The 16,497-nt window shown below is 40.7% G+C and overlaps 1 protein-coding gene across 3 annotated transcripts in view; it reads right to left on the reverse strand.

The window, feature by feature from the left end:
* The window catches only part of LOC117820210 (radixin), a 118,218-nt gene that overhangs the window by 57,503 nt on the left and 44,218 nt on the right, over nt 1-16,497 (reverse strand). Inside the window, exon 3 of one of the 3 annotated variants that reach the window (XM_034693923.1) lies at nt 5,947-6,107. The gene's annotated coding sequence lies outside the window, so the exon portion shown is untranslated. The other 2 variants (XM_034693922.1, XM_034693924.1) reach the window with 2 other exon arrangements.

The raw sequence follows: 16,497 nt of genomic DNA on the forward strand, positions 1-16,497 counted from the left end.
CTCAGGCTACCTGTCCAGTGGGTCACACCTGAGACCAACACGCTGCTCTATATAACTGGAGTCAGAAGCAAAACTCAGATCCTAAACAGTTAAGCACATTTTTTATCTTTGAGTCCTCGGCTGTGACCTCGCTGTCTGATTCTTTCACATACACAGAGATTTCATATCCTGCATAACATCACATTTTCAACAGAGAAGGGCAGATAAGACAGAGAGAGGGAACTCAAACAGCAGAGGAGGAGTCGCTAAAAGTGAGAGAGGCGGAAAGAGAAACTAGATATTGTCTGTCAGTGGACCTGGCTGTGATGAGGGTTGTGAAACTAAAGCGGTTTCTCCCAGACACCGACCGAGACGAGCCAAGAAAACACCTGCACTGCAGCTTTCAGAGTTATACCTCAAGATTAAATTATTATCAGTCAGCCTGAAGCAACATTTCTTGATTCTTAAAGTCATGCTTTTATAAATAAAATGATATTAAAAGCCCTGTAATCATTTCAAGAAGTCATAAGTGACACATTTGTTGTCATTTATGACACAGAAAGCTATAAATCAAGCAGAAGATGAAACATCTGTCATCCTAAAAGCTAAAAACAATGACTATTTTGAATTCTGGCATTTAGGTTTGCTCAGCAGTTTAAAAAGGAAAAGTTTTTGCAGTGACTTTCATGCATGATGCACCAAACAGCCTCCAGAGTGGGAGTCAGATCGGCATGGGACCCTGAGTGAGCTAAACCAGCACCTCCATAGTCTTCTTAATACTGACGGAGGGTGTATTACACTTCTCTCAGACTAAACTTCCACCAGTGCATGAGCTGCAGATTTCCAGCACATCAACTCAATTACCTAAACCACTGATTTGGAAATGATGACTAAATTGAGTGTTCAAATTCTTCCTGAACCGTACAGCTGGATGTCATTTTGATGCAGAACAACTCCAGGATTCATCTCTGACCGACTGTACGTGTTACTTATGCATGCATGCATTTTTACAATACACCGTATGATTACAACGGTTATTTCTGGCACATTCACTGTTGTCTCATCCTTTCTATTTCAGGGGCTGACCCGGCCGTGCAACCATTGCTGCTGACCCAACACAATTTCAGAACCAGGGGCCAAATTTGAAAAGCCTCCGCTGAACTTTGAAAGAGTAAATATGAGAGACACAAAGGGAGCTGTAGATGTTTTCTTCTAACAAGCTTAATGAGCCAAAAATTCAACCATTCAGCAGGAAGTTGACCGTGTGTCACAGCAGACACAGTGCTGCTTCAGACTGTCTCGCAGGAGCAGCTGGTGTGTGAAGAAACGCTGAAGATTCAGACAACTTTGCCAGTTCGGGGGCTCACTTTCTCAATGCATGTGTTGGTTAGAAAGTGCAAAATGGTCTAAGTTTGTCTCTGCATACATTAAAGCATTTTAGCTCTTGCTTTAGGGGACCCACACTGCTTTTTAAAAAGTCTTACCAGGAATACTCAGCTACAATCCTATGTCTCTGCATTCATTGAGTCCTGTGCTCTTTCCTCATTGTCTGGTTCAGTTCTGCTACCAAAATCAGACATGAGGAGACTGCAACAGACAGTCAGGACTGCAGAGAGGATCATCGGCACCCCCCTGCCCTCCCTCCAGGACCTGTACTCCTCCAGGATGAGGAAAAGGGCAGGCAAAATCCTCACAGACCCCTCTCACCCGGGTCACCACAACCTCTTTGACCCGCTGACCTCCGGCCGGTGTTTCAGAACTCTGAGCACCAGAACATCCCGGCACCGGAGCAGCTTCTTCCCTCAGACCGTATCCCTCATGAACCATCACACTGTGAACCAGTAAAGACTCCTGTGACAGATCACATACATGTGCAATACTTGATTTCTGGTGCAATATCTCAATAAACATGTGCAATATTGTAATTTACTCCATAACATATCTTATTATTATATTCATCCACTAAAATTTACACCCTGGCTTAGGCTAATTTAACTCATTTCATGTCTTTAAGAGTACTTCTTCACCTTTCTCTGTACAGATAGTATTTTCATTTTTATTTAGAATTTTTTAGGTTAATTTTTAGGTTTCTATATTTATTGTCCTTACTGTCTTTTGTGTCCATATACTGTCTTGCTGTGTCCTTACTGTCTAGTTGTGTCCTTATACTGTCTTGTTGTGTCCTTATACTGTCTTGTTGTGTCCTTATACTGTCTTGTTGTGTCCTTATACTGTCTTGTTGTGTCCTTACTGTCTTGTTGTGTCCTTATACTGTCTTGTTGTGTCTGTATACTGTCTTGTTGTGTCCTTACTGTCTTGTTGTGTCCGTATACTGTCTTGTTGTGTCCTTACTGTCTTGTTGTGTCCTTATACTGTCTTGTTTTGTGTCCTTACTGTCTTGTTGTGTCCTTATACTGTCTTGTTGTGTCCTTATACTGTCTTGTTGTGTCCTTATACTGTCTTGTTGTGTCCTTACTGTCTTGTTGTGTCCTTACTGTCTTGTTGTGTCCGTATACTGTCTTGTTGTGTCCTTACTGTCTTGTTGTGTCCTTATACTGTCTTGTTTTGTGTCCTTACTGTCTTGTTGTGTCCTTATACTGTCTTGTTGTGTCCTTATACTGTCTTGTTGTGTCCTTACTGTCTTGTTGTGTCCTTACTGTCTTGTTGTGTCCTTATACTGTCTTGTTGTGTCCTTATACTGTCTTGTTGTGTCTGTATACTGTCTTGTTGTGTCCTTACTGTCTTGTTGTGTCCGTATACTGTCTTGTTGTGTCCTTACTGTCTTGTTGTGTCCTTATACTGTCTTGTTTTGTGTCCTTACTGTCTTGTTGTGTCCTTATACTGTCTTGTTGTGTCCTTATACTGTCTTGTTGTGTCCTTACTGTCTTGTTGTGTCCGTATACTGTCTTGTTGTGTCCTTACTGTCTTGTTGTGTCCTTACGGTCTTGTTGTGTCCTTATACTGGCTTGTTGTGTCCGTATACTGTCTTGTTGTGTCCGTATACTGTCTTGTTGTGTCCGTATACTGTCTTGTTGTGTCCTTATACTGGCTTGTTGTGTCCTTATACTGTCTTGTTTTGTGTCCTTAATGTCTTGTTGTGTCCTTATACTGTCTTGTTGTGTGTGTCCTTACGGTCTAGTTGTGTCCTTATACTCTCTTGCTGTGTCCTTACTGTCTTGTTGTGTCCTAACTGTCTTGTTGTGTCCTTACTGTCTTGTTGTGTCCATATACTGTCTTGTTGTGTCCTTATACTGTCTTGTTGTGTCCTTATACTGTCTTGTTGTGTCCGTACTGTCTTGTTGTGTCCTTATACTGTCTTGTTGTGTCCTTACTGTCTTGTTGTGTCCTTATACTGTCTTGTTTTGTGTCCTTAATGTCTTGTTGTGTCCTTATGCTGTCTTGTTGTGTCTGTCCTTACTGTCTTGTTGTGTCCTTTCTCTCTTGCTGTGTCCTTAATGTCTTGTTGTGTCCGTATACTGTCTTGTTGTGTGTGTCCTTACTGTCTTGTTGTGTCCTTACTCTCTTGCTTTGTCCTTACTGTTTTGTTTTGTGTCCTTAATGTCTTGTTGTGTCCTTATACTGTCTTGTTTTGTGTCCTCAATGTATTGTTGTGTCCTTTCTCTCTTGCTGTGTCCTTACTGTCTTGTTTTGTGTCCTTATACTGTCTTGTTGTGTCTTTATACTGTCTTGTTGTGTCCTTACTGTCTTGTTCTGTGTCCTTAATGTCTTGTTTTGTGTCCTTAATGTCTTGTTGTGTCCTTATACTGTCTTGTTGTGTGTGTCCTTAATGTCTTGTTGTGTCCGCATACTGTCTTGTTGTGTGTGTCCTTAATGTCTTGTTGTGTCCTTACTCTCTTGCTGTGTCCTTACTGTCTTGTTGTGTCCTTAATGTCTTGTTGTGTCCTTACTCTCTTGCTGTGTCCTTACTATCTTGTTGTGTCCTTACTGTCTTGTTGTGTCTGTATACTTTCTTGTTGTGTCCTTACTGTCTTGTTGTTTCCTTACTGTCTTGTTGTTTCCTTACTGTCTTGTTGTGAAGTACCAGTGTTCCATTCACCACGTCAAATTCCTTGTGTGTGCAAACTCACTTGGCAATAAACTTTTCTTGAATCTTGATGCACAGTAGGACATTTTATTAAAAGATAACCACTCTTTTTTCTGGCTTGCATTTCCTTTAAGATAAGATTTAAAGTTAATCTTTTATCCCAAAATGGTCATGAAATGTTTAAAACACCTGACTGTGTTTTAGTACCCCTAGTAATGTGTCTTTAACTGACTTTACTCTTGCACTCTGGCTGCATAAAAAGCACAACCATTCTCCAAACAACCCTCTTTGTCTCAGCTAAATGCACCTCATCCTTCTGTTCTGATGTGCAGCCATGAGTTGATTCACCAGGTTACAAAATATAACGCTGCTGAGAGAAATCTAAAACCCGCCGTCAGAGGTATCTCATGTCATGATGCACATCGAGCCTCTTTCTCAAATGAGTTGTAATTTGGTCCCTGTGAGGGGGCGGGGCTTAGAAGAGCAACAGGAGGATTTGATTGACGCTGCGTAACAGCCAATGAGCGCGCTCCTCCGGCTGTAATGAGGCCAATCAGAAGCGTGGAAGGTTCTTGACGCGGACGGAGCATCTGTTTGTGCCAGATGGACCGACGGCATCATGAGCGGAGAGGTATTCAGGACGCACCTTTACGTGGAAATGCTGAACTAACCCGGGTTACATGCTGGAAACTCAGCGTGGTTTCCAGGACGGAGGGTAAAGTCACCACAAGCAGTCAGAGTTGAATGGGGGACCAAGTTCACAGCCTATGCACCAACAAATTCATGTTCCTCTCATGCAAATGTGTCATTTCTCTCACACTAAGTATCCTGCGGAAAAGGCGCAAAAAGAACAGGATTTGCACCAACCTGCAGGTCACATCAGCGCGTAAACACAACCAGCAAGCGCACAAACAGCCTCTGTGTGTCAACATGGTGTTTGTGTTTAAGCAGCTGCTGTTTGCTCCACTATAACAAAAAGAAAAACTGCGCCGTCAGCAGCAGAAAGAAAGAAACTCGCTCCAGAGTTGCAAACTGCGCAAAAACATTGTTTCCGTTTGGAGCTTTAGAAAAAGTGCAGCAGAGCATTTCTAATGTCACAAACAACACAAGGACCCCGTGGAATCGCTCTTTTCCACACAACACAGTGCACAAACGTGGTTGTCTTATTTGTAACGGTGCATTAATTCCTCTGAGGGATTAAAATTGTCTTATAATAACGTGAGAGTTAAGATTTGGCTGCAGGGATCTAACTTGTGCCAGCAGCAGCAGCAGCCTGTGAACCGCATGCACTTCATTCTAGAAAAAAGAAAAGGGGACACGCATCTAATTACCCTGCCTGCTAATGTAAGCCCTGCTCTGTTGCATAACATTTGAAGTGACACAGAGCACCTCAGCGCAAAGTGACACCCGGTTAACTCACCCGTACTCCCGTCCTGAAACGTGCAAAGAAGCCGGTAAGAACCTGAGGTGAGGCACAAACAGCGTCTCCCCACGCTGTCCCTCTCTCTCTTTACCCTTCCTGACAGATAGGTGTGTGTGTGCTGGGGAAGAAGTTGTAGCTACGCACTCCACTATGCGCTCTCCAGCCAGGAGAAGAGACTAAATAAATCCCCCCCTTCATCTGAACGGCTTAAAGGAAGGAGGGAAGGCTGAGAGATGAAGCCGATCAAACTCACCTCTAACGCGCGGCGGCGGCTGCGCTGAGGAGGAGGATGTGTCCAAGTGTCACCCTCCCTCCAGCTGGGACTTTATATATCCACACAGAGTAAAAATAGAGCCTTTCACCTGACCGTCCTCTGCGCTGTTTACCGGACACGGTGCGCACTGCTTCTGCTGCTGCTGCTGCTGGAGGAAGCTCCCACCACCACCACCGGAGGAGGAGGAGGAGAGGTGCAGACAGTCAATATGGCTGACGAACTTACCGTACTGAGGCGTGGTGAGCTGGTGAGCGGAGTCCTGCAGATCCACTCCCCTCCTTCACCCCGTGACAGAGAGTCTGCAGAGCTGCCTGCAGAGGGGTCCAAAACTTTATCACACCCAAGAAGGAGACGTCTCAGAGACTCGTAAAGCGACCTCAGACGACCTGTGGGAGTTAAATAGTTTAATACTCAGCAGCTCATGACGCGCTGCATTTAACTGTTTAAAGAAATAAGATAAATATTCAGACCCCAGATTGAGAAAATATTAAGACTGGTTTTAAATAGTGAATAAAACCTAACCATACTCTCTTTAACACATCATACTTAAAGCTCCTGTTGGTAGGAATGGTGTAAAAACTTTACTTTTTTCTGCTCGGTTTGGAGAAAAGGTCATAATACTTATTGATAATTGAAGTAATTTGAGACTATTGCAAAATCTCTGCGTTTTCCAATGCCTTTGTATAAAGCAATGTTATTATTCCCCTGTTCCCGTCATGACGGACCAATCATAGCTAATCTCCAATCCTCTGTCCTGATTGGTTAAGGGGAAGCCCCTACTACATCCTCCGATTGGTTATGAGTCTGGCACTATCATGACTGCACACGCCGTCTTTTCTTTCTTTTTCTTCACTTTATCTTAATTCATCTCAGTGACTCGTTAAGCGACCTCAGACGACCTGTGGGAGTTAAATAGTTTAATACTCAGCAGCTCATGACGCGCTGCATTAAACTGTTTAAAGAGATAAGATAAATATTCAGACCCCAGATTGACAAAATATTTAAGACTGGTTTTAAATAGTGAATAAAACCCAACCATACTCTCTTAAACACATCATACTTAAAGCTCCTGTTGGTGAATGCAGTGGCGGAGCCACACAGTTTTGACCTGGGTGGCCAAACTGGGACACTGACTCTTAAGGGTTGGACAGGCATGGAAAACATTAGGGGGTCCCCCCAAACTAGTAGGGTTACCTCCAATAATCACATCTACTTTAACTTCTTTTTATACAATCATTTTAAAAATGTTACATTTTTATAGATTTCTAACTTTGATATTAAAAATGTAACTTGACAGAGTATCAACAGTGAAATCTGCTGAACTGAACTCTTTAAGGACTCAACATGAAAATGATTGTCCAAAGTCAAAGCATCAACAAAAACAATATTCAAATGCAAAGAAACTACTGTCTCTGCAATACAACACAATAGCTGTTTTCAAAATAAGTAATGCCTCTGACATGGCAAATAGCCAATCATGTTTAAGAATTTCAGGATGGCAACTGGTGTGGCCAATCAGTTTTCAGAGGTGGCCATGGCCACCCCCTGGCTCCGCCACTGGGTGAATGGCGTAAAACACTTAACTGTTCTCAGTGACTGTTCTTCCTGAGGAGACTCAGGTCCTTCAGTGTCTGCAGCAGGCTTCTGAAGACCTTCTATCAGTCTGTGGTGGCCAGTGCTCTCTTCTTTGCTGTGGCGTGCTGGGGGGGAGGTATCAAGACGGGTGAGGCCAGCAAGCTCAACAAGCTGGTAAAGAAGGCCCGCTCTGTGGTTGGCCTAGAACTGGACAGTCTGGAGTCAGTGGCTGAGAGGAGGTTGATGGACAAACTGCGAGCCATCCTGGACAACCCCTCTCACCCTCTCCATGATGAGCTGTGGCTGATGGGGAGCCACCACGGTGCAAGACTGAACGCTTCAGGCACTCCTTTGTGCCCACCGCCATCAGACTGTTGAACGGAGGCCACAGACTGCACCATGCTGACTGCTGACCCCCCTAGGATTAGGGTTAGGATTAGGAATTTACCTCTTTATCACACCCAAGAAGGAGGCGTCTCAGTGACCCGTAAAGTGACCTCAGACGACCTTTGGGGGTTAAATAGTGTAATATTAATACTCAGCAGCTCATGACGCGCTGCATTAAACTGTTTAAAGAGATAAGATAAATATTCAGCACCCAGATTGAGCAAATATTTAAGACTGGTTTTAAATAGTGAATAAAACCCAACCATACTCTCTTTAACACATCATACTTAAAGCTCCTGTTGGTGAATGCAGTGGCGGAGCTTTGACCTGGGTGGCCAAACTGGGGCACTGACTCTTAACTCGTAATGGTTGTGCCACGCTGAACTGAAATTGAATTTTAAACTGAAAATGAATTGTGCGAACTGAAATTGAATTTATTTATTTTTGAATTTAAGGAAAATAGAGAGTTGAATTTTCAAGTAGGTTAAATACAATTTTAAAAAGCAAATGAATTCATTTTCAAAACATTAATTTCAATTTCAAATCATGCTTTTCAAATTCAATATACATATTCAATTTCAGTTTCTAGTGGCACAAACCTCAGCCCATAGCTTTACAGTGATTGAGAACAATAAAAACTTAAATACATCATGACTAAACATAAAGCAAAAATTGATTTAGAAAAAGAGACTACTGGGGCGCTGGTGGCCTAGCGGTCTAAGCGCCCCACGTACATAGATGGCATTTTGTGCAGCACCTGAGGACTTTGCAGGTGTTTAGACATCAGGCCTGTTCTGATCTGTTGGAAGTTGCAGCATTTCTCTAGGATCAGCTGAGCAAATACGGCTTTATTGATATAAAGTAATGCATCTGAATGCATTCAAGCTGGCTGCGTGTTGACTGAAGACACAGTCAGACACTAAGAATACTGGTCCTCACAGAGAGCAACTGAGGCGCTAGTTCTCATGTGAATGCAATGTGTCACCGTACGTTTGAGAATATTTATTTTACATGTTTTTTTTATTTTCCAGTGAGTCTGAGAGCTCTGGTTTCACTTTCAGGGGGCACTTTTGTCATCCATCTTCTTCTACAGCCTGGGCCCTGATACCGCTGGATCAGTGTGGAGGCTGCGGGTGTACATTTAGGGAAGAATTCAATAATTTGAAGGGAAATGTTGTAACTCTGGCATATCCTCAGTTCCTTGTTTTCCCATAGTCAGAGTCCCTGTTCCTAAAAAAATATTCAAAAGCCTGTGAAACTGCAAATATGGCTGTAAGAGTGAAATCCTTGATCAAATAAAGTGTGTAGTGGAGCTCAGACATTCATTTTGGGTCTGGTGGAGATGCTTACTTTATAAAACTTTGAGGACTTTTAATTCTCACAGTTTGATGTCTGAGAGAAGACAGGGCACAAATTGAGTGTGACAGAGTAATTACGCTGCTTTACAACAAGCTGTAATGAGAAAACAACAAACAAATGAGACATGTGTGGTAAAGTCATACCACCCACGACTGTTTAGGTTTCCAGCTGTACATGTCAGAAGCAGAACTTCCTCTGCGGCTGCTCAGAAATCACAACCCTTCCAACGCTTGTTGTGGAAGGGAAGCTCTACAAAGACATTTATCACCACACTCGCCTCTCTGGTGTTTTCTCTCCGCCTCGGCACATGAGTCGCGCTGCCCGTCTCCATCTCCTGAAAAAGCTCTTCATTCATCACCGCCTGCTGATGAAGCTTGATGAAAATAGCCGCGTTGTGAAACAGAGCGCTGTGGTTGTGTGAGGAGGAGAGATGTGTCAGCTCTGAGCTGTGAGTCACTGGCATGTAGCCCGCCTCAACTTGAAGTCATGATGAGAAAAAAACACACAACAGGACACAACCGTCACTGATGTGGAATCTGCTGCAGTCACAGAGAGAGAGACTGACTGATGACACAACCAGCCATGATGACTTTATTTTGTAACAGCCTATGATCTAATAATCAGCTGTGTCCACATGGAGCTGCATGGAGAATACTCTATCCTGCACAAACTCTTAGCCTTGATTTCACTGGTTGAATAAGTTATTTTCAAGGGATTGTCTTTTCCAATATAAGTAAACAGTGTAAAAAACACCTGTTGTTGTTGTTGTTGCTGACTTATTTAGTAACTAAGGCCAGCATCAATGTGGTTGTACTGTTCAAAGCATCTGCACTTATTTTAGAAACGAACCACCCCTACAGATCCTGTACGGTTTTCATCTTGCTTTCTTTCATCAGTCAAATGTATCTCTTACTCAATATGTATAGTGGAAACAGTAAAGAAGGCTGTAAATGCAGTAAACCAGCTGGTCTAACACCTGCCCCCTCGTCAAATGCATCAAAATGCACTGCCAATCTCCTCTCTGATGCTTTGGTCAGCTTTTGGAGATCATAGAGAGGCATCACTGTTCATTTCAATCTCTTTCACAACCAGGTAAAAACTCTGGAATGACCATAAACTTCCTTGAATGTGTTACCTCTCACTGCATGTCACTTACTTTAGCTCTCCCTGTCCCATTAAAGTTACTAACCATAGACCTTTCTGGAGTCCCTGAGCTTCCTTGTCCTCCAGCTGCTACAACTACCACTATCCATCTCACCACTATCATGTACCTGTCTCAGCAGATGTGTGTCTAACATGAGTCTGGTCCTGCTGGAGGTTCCTGCCTGTTAAAGGAAGTTTGTCCTTGCCACTGTAACTTGCTAAATGCTGCAAATGGCTCTGCTCACGGTGGATTAAGATGAGATCAGACTGACTCCTGTCTGTAAGATGGGACTGGATCTTATCCTGTCTTGATGCTGGGTTAATAATTTAACATAGAGTACGGTCTAGACCTTTACCTCTGAGCCTTAGCTGCTTGATGTACAGTGAAGAAATGATGATGAGAAATAACTTCAGGCTCTTTAGGCTTTGTTTGAATAGCAAAGTGGAGAAGGAACAATACAAACAGAGATGCTTTTTATGAGCAGATCTAAGTAATTACTGATTTTCATGAGCTGGATAATACTGCCAAAGATTAACAGCAGACTAGGCAATGGCTGTTTCTGCTTATTTGCAATGCATTCTGGTAGATGTAGGTTCTTGGCTGCATGCATCAGATTTCTTAGTCGGTCATTTATTGCTGAATTCACTTAAATTATCATCAACAGTGATTGAACATGAAATTATTAAATGGTAGAAATTGCCTTAAATTAGACTTTAAATAAGATTGCATTATTTTTTACCTTTTAATAACAAGTTAGGCTCTTTATTTCCCTATTGGTTGTTTATTATGTATAAAGGAGCTTAGATGAGTCTCTGGATACTCTTCGTATCACATGCTCTGTTCTTCCATTATAACATGTAAAGTACACTTCTTTTACTGCTGTTTATATTCACTGAAAATGTAACATAACTTTACATTCATGGTCCACATTTTGCATCCTCAGCCACAGAAGTGAGTGAAGTATTTAGTCCAAAGTGTGAGTCTGATGTGAGGTCTGAATTCAGGAAACAGAAACAGAAATGATGGCCTGTTTCGATGGACGTCAGCTCCTTCATCGCAAAGAGAGAGAGAGGGAGAAGACGGCTGCAAATGGAGGCCAGATTATAATGGCAGATCTCTTGGGAGGCTGATTCATCAGGTTGCAACTCTGGCCTATTAAATTCCTATAAATAATTCCTATAAATGTGGATCATAGTAGGGAGAAAGTGTCTTTCCTCTCTGATATAAAGACTGTTGTTTTAAAAACATCCTGAGTTAAAACACTCTCAGTGTTAATGATGTGACAGAGAGAGGATACAGCTGAGCACAAAGGCAGGGACCGGGGAGGCAGACTTAACCATCAGGATTTTTGTAATATTATAATCTTTATTAATTTGATTCAAAAGCTGATCAGTCAGTATAGCTTTATGTGGGAGCACGTCCACTCAATCACGTACATTTTTCCTCCCACTCTCAGTTCCTCTTTGTCTCCTTCTCAAGGCCGTGTCCTCTCAGTATCACTCAGCAGTACAAAAGCAGTTTTAGGAAGTAATGTAGTACATTAAATGAGATTAGAGTCTAATCTCATGGATGCACTCCAGGGACTTTGTAAGTAGCATTAATTCGCCTCTAGTACGACAAGTCAATTGAAGTCTGTAAAGCCTTTTTGTAAAGACTCCAAGTCAGACCAAGTTCATACAACCTGGAGGTGCATTAACCTGCATGTTAGTGTGGCTCCCTTCACTCTGCATGCATGACGGTCTCCATGCAAACATATCTATCTTCATTTGATCCTTATGTGCTCAAAACACCCATCATAGTGTCTTTGCACTAAATTTAAGTTATGTTAAATGTTGCCTGGACTTCTTCATCAGTCTTTGTTTGTGCAACACTGACACCTCATGGACACTTTGGGACATGACAGGAGTTTGTACTAGTTTCTATAGCAACACAAGATACAAAGGCAGTTCCTTCTGCAGTGGAGACCTTCAGCTTTTAAACAGGATCAGGCTACTTTGTATAAAAACAGGATCAGATGAGTCCATTTCTCTGCAGAGGAAATGTAAAACTGGTTTCGCTGAGCTTACAGTCTGTTACACTATAACTTTATATGATTATTTTCAGGCTTTAGAGATAGGACAGTGGATAGAGAAGGAAACTAGGAAGAGAGAGAAGGGAATGACGTGCAGAAGAAGGCTGCAGGTCAGGAATCAAACATGAGCTGCTGGCCTTGAAGGCTCTGTGAATGGTGTCATTTAACCATTAAGCCAGACTGGCGCCAAACCCTGTGCACTCCTTTTAAACCTGAATTTTAATGAATGACTTCAATGCATTTTAGTTTTCCATTCGTCTCTTTTTGATTTAATTTAAATTATTATTATTATTATTATTATTATTATTATTATTATTATTATTATTATTACTATTATTATTATTATTATTATTATTATTATTAGTAGTAGTAGTAGTAGTAGTAGTAGTAGTAGAAGTAGGAGTAGGAGTAGTAATTTATTTATGTATTTATTTCTTTTATTATTATTTTTTATTATTATTATTTTGTCCCAGCAACTTTAACACCCTTTATAAAAATAATATGAAATGACCTTTATATCTGTAGCATACTAAAAATACTCCTATGTATAAAATGAAGAAGAAACTGTATTCAAAATAGACATTTAAGAGTATCTTTAACTTTACCAAGATCAATCAGTTATTGAACTGAAACAAAACTATGGTAAGTGCCATGTTTTTGAAAATTCAATGACTTTCTCAGTCATTTTTCAACAGTTCCAGCTTCTTTAAGGTAAAGATTTAATGCTTCTGACAGTAAATAAAGATTTTGAATTATTTAGAGTTCAGTTTGACATTTCTGCCTCTCATAATCTCTGAAAGCATCACATCTTCACTTGACAAACAAGATCTCAGTGATGAGTTATGTTGCTGAAATAAAATCTTAAACTTCCTTTTTTTGTGTGAATAGGTATGTGTATGATATTTTTCTCTCGTTAGACTGATTATGTTCACACTATTTCTTGCTGTAAATTATTTGTCAATTCTATGTTTTGGGATTTTTATTTATTTATGTATTTCTTTATTATTTTTTTCCCCTTTTGATTTATTTATTTTTAAAGTATGATTATTATTAGGATTTATTGTATTTTTGTCTGTTTTTTTTTTTTTGTATCGTATTGTCATTATTTGTGTGTCTTGAGTAAGAAGCCCACAAAAGGTTATTCCTCTTTGACTGTCATACAGAGGTCCAGGCTGATCTTCTTCTGTGATCCTTGTTGTTACCAGCCTGCAGGTTTTTACCTTCCTGAAGGAAATATCAGAGCAAGACCTGCTGCAGTCTCTCTTTAACCTCCTCTACCTCTGTGATCAGAAACATTTTAACAAAAGAGCAAAGTTTACTTCAGCTTAGACTCTTTTTACCCCTCACTGAGAACACAGAGCACATCAGATTTACAAAGCAGCATCAGCACAGCTTAAAGGTCTCTTACAAATGAGTCATATGCACTTTTGGGTAACATCAGGTGAATTTTTGTCCTTTAAAGATAAAAACCTATAGTGATGAAGAAGGCTGATCTAATCATGTGTTTCCAGGACAAAAGGATTCTCAGAAATGGTTTCAGGAATATCAGATCAAAATTGTTGTTCTTGCACAGACAAGCAGCAAGATTATGTAACTCACTGCAACCTCTCAAGAGTAAGTGAGTAAACAAAAGCACCTTTCAAGAACAGACGTCACAAAGTGGACCCTACACTCTTTGACACTGACTTGCTTCTTCTCAGTAAGATAAGTGTCTGAACTCTGACCCTAACTCTCACTGTTCCATAAACACAAGAAGGGTCCTAGAGATGTGGGCCCAGAATTCGGGGTCCTGCAACTGCAGCATCTGACTCTGCAGACAGACAAGATTAGCTCAGCCAAGATGCAGTTTGAGATCCTCTGATAAAACTTTCACTTTAATGTCTGTTGGCTTTTATAGTCTGTTGTGAAGCAATTTGTTGTCTGTATTAACAAGTCTTGTACAAATAAAGTATTGTTATTGAAGTATTATTTACATATGTCACAATGAAAGATTAGCAGGCAAAGTGCAGAGTCATGTGCACTTGCATCGAGGATATAACAGATAAACCATGTACACAAAAGACAGCAGAATAAATAACTTAAGGGGTAAGTAAGGGACTAACTTCTCAACATGCATGCTGCAGAAAAAGTAAACTTCTGTTTTGCAAGTTCCTCCTTTGGCCACAAGAGGGCAGCAACTCCCCACGTGCAGTCTAACCACCCCTCTGAATCCCATTATCACCTCATGCATTAAACAAACAGCCTTTCCAAGTTTAACCTTCATGTTTGCACGTGGCATTCTTTGCATATTGATCACCTTGAGTCTAAAGCAAACAGAGGGTTTTGTCGTGTTTGATGAAGAGTCAACACATCACGTAGCCTCCATTATGTCCCCATTATGAGTGACTTTACAGTACAGTACAGCTCACAATGGAGAGCGTGTTTGCACATGGAGGAGGTTCAGTGTGTGTGCTCGTGTGTCTGAATGCTCGGTGACCGCAGCTGAACTTTTGTGGCATTTAAACATCAGGTCAGGGTTACAGCAGACGGTAGACTCAGTGAAGGGTTTATGGTTCTGTACAAGATGTTCTTACCTCAGAACACCTTTACAAACCTTGCAGGGATGTCTCATACTCTGTGGTATTTTCAGACGATGGTTGTTTCCTGATTTATTTTGTTCATAATTTTACTGCATGTGCATGGAAAAGAACTCAAAGTTTTGTATCCATAGGCATTTCTAGCCCATTTTTGGGGGGGGTGCTGAAGCCCCTCTAAATTGAATCCCAGCACCCCTAAAATTTGAGAGATTTTTAATTGTTTTTTACTGTATGTCCTTTTTAATAAGCAGGATGCAGAAAAACTCGTCCATGCATTTATCTTTAGCAGACTAGACTACTGTAACGGGGTCTTTACAGGACTCCCTAAAAAGTCCATCAGACGGCTGCAGCTCATACAGAATGCTGCTGCTCGAGTCCTAACAAGGACCAAGAAATTAGACCACATCACTCAAGTTCTTAGATCTCTACTCTGGCTTCCTGTCTGTCAGAGAATAGACTTTAAAATCCTGCTGATGGTTTATAAAGCACTGAATGGTTTAGGCCCAAAATACATTGCTGATCTGCTACTACTTTATGAACCACCTCGACCTCTGAGGTCATCAGGTACTGGTCTGCTTTCAGTCCCAAGAGTCAGAAGGAAACATGGTGAAGCAGCGTTCAGTCATTATGCACCACATATCTGGAACACACTCCCTGAAAGCTGCAGGTCTGCTCCAACTCTCACCTCTTTTAAATCAAAGACTAAGACTTTTTTATTTGACACTGCCTTCCTATCTTAGATAATTTTAACTCACTTTAAATTAAATTTTAATGTAATTTTTAATATATTTCTAATTTTCCTTTTCTTTTCTGTTTTATTATATTTGTCATTTTAATTGTGTTCTTTTATGCCTGTCTGAATGTTTCCAATGCTTTTAATGTTTTAATGTAAAGCACATTGAGTTGCCCTTGTGTATAAATGCGCTATACAAATAAAGCTGCCTTGCCTTGCCTTGCCTAGAAAAGTTTCAAAACCATGCAGTACTTGGTTGAAATGTAATATTTTAACATAAATACTGTTTATGTATATGTTGAGGAGCTGCTGTATCAAAATGAGTTGTCTTTCCCTAGAAATTAGGGTTACCATATGTTTCTTTTTATGATTCCAATCCATTTCTCTTTTGCTGTGGCTCAGCATTTGAATAACCTTTATCAGATTTGATGCTCTAGTAACATACTTTATACTTTTCTTTTACAAATGTGGGAATTAAATTGCATTAAAATGTAAAAAAAACAGTGAAATGTATCTCGCCCGGCTCAGCACCTCTAAACATCTGATCCTAGAATCGCCCCTGATTGTATCCATGAGGTCTTTAAGGCTTACTTCAATGTTATAATCCTACTGAGGCGACAAAAAACAGGATTTAAAGTCTTGTTTTCTTTATTTTGTCTCCTTCTCACTTTTGTGACATGATCTCTTTCTATAGTTTCTGTTGTTGACGGCGTGTCTTTCCATCTTTATGCAGAAGATTCCTCATGTTAGATTGTCCCAAACATTAATGACATTTAAATCCTGTCTTAAAACATATGTTTACTCCTTGGCTTTTAACCCAGCACAGGAGATGTGTGGTCTCTGTCTGCTCTTTTATTGGATTTTTATTTGCTCTACAGTGTTTTTATTTTATTTTATTTATATATATATTTTTTTTGTGTGTGTGTTTTTT

The sequence above is a fragment of the Notolabrus celidotus genome, chromosome 10 (assembly GCF_009762535.1).
Source record: "Notolabrus celidotus isolate fNotCel1 chromosome 10, fNotCel1.pri, whole genome shotgun sequence".
Taxonomy (NCBI): domain Eukaryota; kingdom Metazoa; phylum Chordata; class Actinopteri; order Labriformes; family Labridae; genus Notolabrus; species Notolabrus celidotus.